Genomic DNA, 7,208 nt, shown 5'->3' on the forward strand with positions numbered 1-7,208 from the left:
AAACAGAAAAAAACAACCGAGACTTCGGGGTGTGGTCAGACACCACGGGAGCAAGGAGTAAGGCCTCCTAGTCCTAGGAAGCCGGGCTGACAGCAACCGGGATGAGGGATTGAGTTCTCAGTCTACCGGCTGAAGTCGAGTGCTGACCTCATGCCAAGGAAACCAAAGCAAGTTCTTTGGGACGACGACCAAGAAGGATGAGGGCGTTGGTAGGAGGTGTCCAGTCCCCTTTCCCAAGAAACGGCCATCAGGGCAGCCCAACAGCGTGAGTGGGACGGGGCCAGTGGAGCAGGTTGGCTCTTAAGGTGTGAGTTAGATTTGCAAGGCTGATCCATCCCCAGACCCAGGAGCCCACGACATCTAGCCTTGCTTCCTAGAAAGAAGAGTTTGGCTGTCCCTTGCAGAACAAGGCCAGCCTAGCCAGGCAGGGTCATCACTCAGCCTTAACAGTTTCATGGAACTGTGTGAGTGTCCCCAGCCTAAACTCTGAGCACCTGGTCAGCACTCAATAAATAGAGAATGATGCCGGATTTGACGAATGAACGGTGCTTTTCAGAGGCCCCTGAATCAAAACCTCAAGGCCTAGGATGGATATCCAGGCTCGGAGTTAGTTTATCGCCCAAATGGACCCCTTCTCAGAGGCACTCCGATCCCCTCTCTCCTGGTTTCTGCTCTCACAGTGAGGGTACTTCCTCTCCCCACTGCTTCTTACTGATCACCTCCAAGTCACAGCCTTTGACGCCCGCACTGACCTAAAACACACCTGCCCCTGACAAGGGCAAAATGGCCAATCATGCGCTATTTTTTTTTTTAATAATTTAATCATTCCTTGTGTTTATTTTTTAACTGGAGGATAATTGCTTTACAACGTGGCAGTGGTCTCCACCCTACATCAACACAAATCAGTCATAATAACATGTAGCCCTCCCCTTCGCACCTCCCTCCCACCCCATCCCACCCCTCCAGATACAGAGTGAAGTCAAAAGGAGAAAAACAAATATTGGGTACTAACGCATGTATATGGAATCTAGAAAAATAGTACTGATGAGCCTGTTTACAGAGAAGAAATGGAGACGCAGACGTAAAGAACCGCCTGGTGAACACAGCGGAGGAAGGCGAGGCCAGGGCCCACTGAGAGCGGAGCAGAGATCTGCTCCGATCCCGCTAATCAAGGGGCTACGCCGGCCCAGAGGTCTCCTGCCTGCTCCCCTCCAGCACGGGGATCTGTTCTCCCCGAGGAGAATCATAAAAAACTCCAGCTTGCCTGATTTTTCCTGGCTGCCTCTCCTCCCAGGCACCCCTTGTCTTTTCCTGCTCTTTTGAGGACACGGTCTAAACTTACTACTCAGGAGCTGCGGGGAGAAATGTGTTTACCAATACACAATGAAACTGAGTTTCAGAGAAGATGAACATGCTCTTGGTCGCAGAGCTAATCGGTGTAGAAGATAAGATTAAAATAATGCTGTCTCAGATTTGGCAGTGTGTGCACTCCATCAAAGCCTCAAAGCTTTGGAATCTTCCGGGAGCAGCCTCTCTGATCTCCCCAGCGGCCTTCACACTGCAGGCAAGTACAGATGACCCCCCACCCCCAGCAAACACCCCCGACCTCCACGTGTCTTTTTTCCGGAGGGAGGAGACAGTCCAAAGCTCCCTCCCCTGTAAATCCTGGACTGCACTTTGCTTTCACCAAGGTCACAGCCAGACTCAAGTCTTAGGAACACTTGCATGGTTTGCTTTTATTCCCCTTTATCCAGAAAATACAACCTCAAAAAATGTGAAAAACAATTGGAACAAATTCAAGGGACTAGTCTTCTGGAATGGGAAGAATTAATGTAATGATGATGCCCTGTTTTTAAATGAGGCTTTGCCAAGGTCATGTTCATATACTAATTGGAACTAGCTGTATTGATACTAATCATACTTGGCGAAGACTCGGATTTAATGGATAAGAATTATTTGAACTAGCAAGTCAAAGCATGAATCCAACCAGCTACAAAGCCCTGCTTACCAAGTCATTTCATTTTGGTTATGTAGGTACAATTATTGATGCTCTGTCAGTTTTTATGCTCCAACGTGAACAGCCATCTCTTCCTATATTCTTATGTATACTATTCCTCACTTAGCAAAGTCCTATTTTTCTTTGATATGGCAGAAAGAAACCTTAAAGTCCATCCTGAAATTATCACCAATTTTAAATTGGTCGTATCAAAAATAATGAAATTTTAATACAATATCAACAGTATCTGTGGATTTTAAAAATAAACATAACATCTTGATTTTTAAGTGGTATCTCTCACCACCATGGGTCACTAATAGCCACACACCTGCTAAGAATTTAAAAAACGCCCCCAAATATTATTGCCATTTAATTCGTCCCATTCTTCTTAATTATGTGATTGTGTGGAAAAATTGAAACCTATTTCGATAATCTTTTCTAAATAACGTTTTCTTTTGTATAGGTTTATTTATTTTCTGGTTATTTATTTTTGGCTGAGCGCTCTGCTGCTGTGCACGGGCTTTCTCTGGTTGGGTTGAGCGGGCCTTCTCCAGCTGCGGCGGGCTTCTCTTGCAGTGGCTTCTTCCATTGCGGAGCACAGTCTCTAGGGTGCGGGGCCTTCAGTAGCTGCTGTGCACGGTCTCGACAGTTGCAACTCACGGGCTCTAGAGCTGGACTCAGCAGTTGTGGGTACATGGGCTCAGCTCTCTGCGACATGGGGGACCTTCCTGGACCAAGCATTGAACTTGTGTCTCCTGCATCAGCAGATGGATTCTTTACCACTGAGCCATCAGGGAAGCCCAAGAAGCTTTTCTTTTCGCCTTATTTTATTTTCTAAAGTGGTTATGCTCAATGTTATATAAAATATTTTATTACTACCATTTGATTTTATCAGTTCTCCCTTCTAAAAGTGCTCAATAGGTGTAATACCAGCCACAGCCAAGAAAACCATGAAATTTATAGACCACATGGGAGCACTTCTCAGATCAAAAGGGGGTGCAGTTAATGAATACATCAGGCATAAGCCAACTCTGTCCTAGGCAAGCTGAGAAGTATAATCAGCCCAGCCCAGGGGTCCCTATCCAAACAAAGTGTCCTGAGTAAAATTTTCAAAGGATAAAGCTGAATACACAGAGATTCTCATTGGTACAGAATTACATATTAATGAAAATCAAGAAGCGATCTAATATGGGTAAAATTAAGGTAAGGGAATGTGAGCTTAATTCTAAATATAATCTGGTATTATATAACCATAAAAACTAATAGTCTTGAAGATGATATGACAGCATAAAATGGCACGAAAAATACCTATCATATATTCTTGGGAAAAAAGAGAGCACAGCTTCCAATCAACCCTGGACGCAGAGCTATGTAAAATTTCATGCGGAATCATCCAAGGATAAAGCATGACCAGCTATGGAATTTGTGGGGCTCTTCTGAGTAGGGGACCCTGTGTCGCTGCCAAGGTCACAGGCCTCTGAAACCCGAGGACATACCAGCTGCAAAGAGAGAAAATGAAAGCAAGTAAGTCATTTATCAGGGTTATGGGATTTGTTGGTTTTATTTTTGTTATTGCTATTATAAGGTCATTTTTCCATAAATTAAATGAAAAAGACTTTCACTACTAGTATATCTTTAGGTTAGCATAGTAAGTGAAACTTTGTTTTGACAATGTGGACATTTTCTGCCAGCCTAAAAATAGACACACCCTAGAGCTCTTGTTCTCAATCGTGCCTGGACACCAGCAGTTCCTTTGCCACCTTATGAGTTTAATGTCCACACTTCACTCATAGAGGTTCTAACGCAGCAGATCTACAACAAAGCATTTGAAAATCAGCTACAATATATTATAAAAGGCCTTTTCCAAGAAAAGGATTTCAAGTGTTGGTTTTGGCCTTTGGGATCTCATTCTCTTTCAAAAATAGCACATTTTTCATAATTCAATCATGACGACATGTCGTGTGGGGAAGGGGTGTGATCTGTGGTTTTGAGTGGATGCTCTGTTTGGGGTTTGTTTTGCCCATTTCTATTCACTCAACCTGGAGATTCTCCCCCTAGGTTAACTTTCAAAATAATATATAAGCTATATGGTAAAATGATATTCTATTTGTAAGAAGCCCAAGGAAAAATGTTAGATACAGAGAAGGAGAAATTTGTTTAAAGAATTGTTGGAAAAAAAAAAAAAAGAATTGTTGAGATTTTTTTTTTCCATGTTTATGTCTTCCAGCATGGCTTTATATGGGGTTTACTGTGGCGACCACAAAACGTATGAATGACAGTATTCCAGACAATAGGTAATTAACCACAGACACATGGATTCATCCATGTATGAAGGATGTAACTGACAAACCCACCATGCATTTCTCAACACAAGCATCATCTCTTTGCAATGTCTGTCATGGGCACTGGCAGAATCAGAATTAGGGTGAGCACGAGGCATCCAAGGCGAAAACTAAGGAGGCCCTTGCCCGACCCAGAGAACGGGTGCCTCCTTACATTTTGCGCCTGGTTTACCCTGCTGGCCGCACCCTGAGAACAGGAGGCGAGACTTAGAGCATGTGTGCTGTAATCCATCTTCCTGACTCTGGAACCAAATAACCACTTTCCCTTAACAGATTTTCAGAGAACATTCTCAATCGTAATTGTTTGAATTGTTTCTTCAGGAAATCTGGCTTTTAAGTATCCATTAACAGTATGACATTTACACCTAATTAAATCCTTGGATGACATAAATAGAATCTCTGTACCCTTTATTCTGTATTTTTAGACCTAAAGATGACCTTTAAACAAAGCGTCACCCGCCGTTTCCACATTCCAGAGAGGAACCAGGAGCCCTTTGCAAACAAGCTAGCTCTTTGTCCTCTGCTGGTTGGCATTGCTTTGAGAAGTAACAAGGAGTAAGAAAAAAGGGATGTTTCCGGAGGGGATAGAAACAGGGAATGATGATTGTCTACTCCGACTGCCCACAGTTCATCTCAGTTCTGGGCACTCTTTTCAACCTACAGCCCCAGTTCACCAAGTTAGGTACTACAACTTTTGCTGTTCAGAGCAAGTGGAGCAAACACTGCCCCAGCAGCCAGCCCTGGCATCACCTAAGAGTTGGTTGGAAATACAGAATCTCTGGTCCCTCTCTAGACCTGCCGCATCGGTACCTGCATTTTAACAAGACCCCCAGCAGCAGATGTTATCACACTGAGAGGCATCTCCTGTTCCAGCCCACTCCTTCTCCAACAGTGTTCCAAATAGTACTGATGTCATAAGCAAATGGACCAACACATCACAATGAGCCCAGGCTTACCTGTCTCTGAGCAGCAGTGGCTGCTAGCCCTTGATGTGTTTGGCCAACCTCACAATGGGTTTCTGCCTTGGTTACTAATTAGCAGACTGAGATCAGCACTCTGTCTCAGTTCACACTCTTTGGCAATCCCATTCTGTGCCCCACAGGACTTGGGAAAGTTGTGGGAGTGATTTGGGTTTGTCACAGGATTGGGTGTGCTATTGATAGGCAGGAGTCAAGGATAATAACGTTCTGCCATCCGTGGCATAACCTTGCATACAAAGAGGGGCCCTGCATGCTACGAAAATGCCAGACATCCCACTGGGCATTCCTGGAGGTGAAAAATACATCCATCATTATGCAAGTCCAGAACCCAGCTGTGTTTCACATATGAGCGCAAAGCATTTGGGCAAAAATGCAACTAGCTGTGCAAATCAAGGGAAGTCAAACAGGTTTTTCAGCACGATTTGTTTATGAATTACCTGAGAAATCACATTCAATGGCAATGCCTCTCCTGATAATTCAATTGCCGATTCGACACGCCTGTGTCGGGCTGCAATGTGGATACAAGCTCTTTTGGGTTATACCTTTTAAGGCCAAGCTACTCCAAGTGTATGCCAGCTGCCAGCAGCACCAACATAATCAGGAAGTCACCAGAAATTCGAATCCTCAGGCACGATGGTAAAGAATCCTCCTGCCGATGCAGGAGACACAGGAGCTGCTGGTTCGACCCCTGGGTCTGGAAGATCCCCTGGAGTAGGAAATGGCAACCCACGCCAGGATTCTTGCCTGGAAAAGTCCATGGACGGAGGAGCCTGGTGGGCCACAGTCCATAGGGTCGCAAAGAGTCAGACAGGACTGAGCATAGCACAAAACACACCTACCACCTAATGAGCCAGAATCTACCTTTTCACAAGATCCCAAGGAGAAGTGCATGCAGATAAGTTTGGGGAGCACTGTTCCCGGGGTTTGTACACAAGCATTCTATATTAAAATAAATTGTATCCGTTCATTTTTTATTTCTTTTTTATTTTATAGTTAGGGCATTCTGATTTTTATAAAGTACCTGTGTAGAGAATTTTATCAATGAATGTTAAGTGGATATAACAAATATTTGTGTGTTTTTTTATTTTTTTAGCATTGGATCTTTTGCCAGTTTGTGTCTTTTTGTCAAACACATGCAAATCCTTTTTTAATTTATGTTTAATTTTTATTTCATATTGGGATATAGTTGATTTACAGTGTTGTGTTAGTTCTAGGCATTTTGTGTTAAATAGAGAACATTGTGTCAGTGATTATCAGTCCTTTTTAGCCTAAAAATATTCACTGCAGACTGAGAGCCACCCAATTAATGGTATCACCATTGACAGAAACTCCTGTTACCACCACCCACGAACCAGGTGGATCACCTTAGACGATCACAGCAATCCAAATCAGGGTCAAACCCCAGGGTTCTCTGGGATCGAGACTTGCCTTTTCCCTCACTGGCCACCCTCTTACTCTCAGTGATCAGCCCCATGGCCAAGTTAGTCCCCCGCCTCCCCCCAGGACTATGGTTTCCCTGGTCACTCAGACGGTAAAGCCTCTACCTACAATGCAGGAGACCCGGGTTCAATCCCCAAGTCAATGCCCTGGAGAAGGGCATGGCCACGCACGCCACTACTCTTGCCTGGGGGATCCCATGGGCAGAGGCGCCTGGTGGGCCACAGTCCATGCAGTCACGAAGAAACAGACTCAACCGAGCAGCTAATACACACCCCCCACTACAAAACTTTCTCCCACCGTATCCATGAAAGTTTTTCAAATCCTAATATGCTCTGCAAGCAACCCCACCAGAGTAACGAAGCAGGTACAGATAGAATCTATTAACAGTGGCCTTCAAACTTTACGATTATATATGAGACTTTCTGAGCCTCCAGAGTGTTACATACACCC

At 44.3% G+C, this 7,208-nt stretch overlaps 1 long non-coding RNA gene across 2 annotated transcripts; it reads right to left on the minus strand.

Moving 5' to 3' along the window:
• Positions 1 to 1,744: 1,744 nt before the first annotated feature.
• Positions 1,745 to 5,515, minus strand: LOC129644574 (uncharacterized). 2 transcript variants are annotated; one of them, XR_008710836.1, is made up of 3 exons: positions 5,295 to 5,515; positions 3,305 to 3,495; positions 1,745 to 2,751 (listed from the first exon to the last, which is right to left on the minus strand). It is a non-coding gene; the product is annotated as an uncharacterized LOC129644574 (long non-coding RNA). The 2 variants fall into 2 exon arrangements; XR_008710835.1 differs by lacking the exon at positions 5,295 to 5,515 and adding an exon at positions 5,149 to 5,246.
• Between the last annotated feature and the right edge of the window lie 1,693 nt (positions 5,516 to 7,208).

This window comes from Bubalus kerabau, chromosome 2, assembly GCF_029407905.1.
Source record: "Bubalus kerabau isolate K-KA32 ecotype Philippines breed swamp buffalo chromosome 2, PCC_UOA_SB_1v2, whole genome shotgun sequence".
Classification (NCBI taxonomy): Eukaryota; Metazoa; Chordata; class Mammalia; order Artiodactyla; family Bovidae; genus Bubalus; species Bubalus kerabau.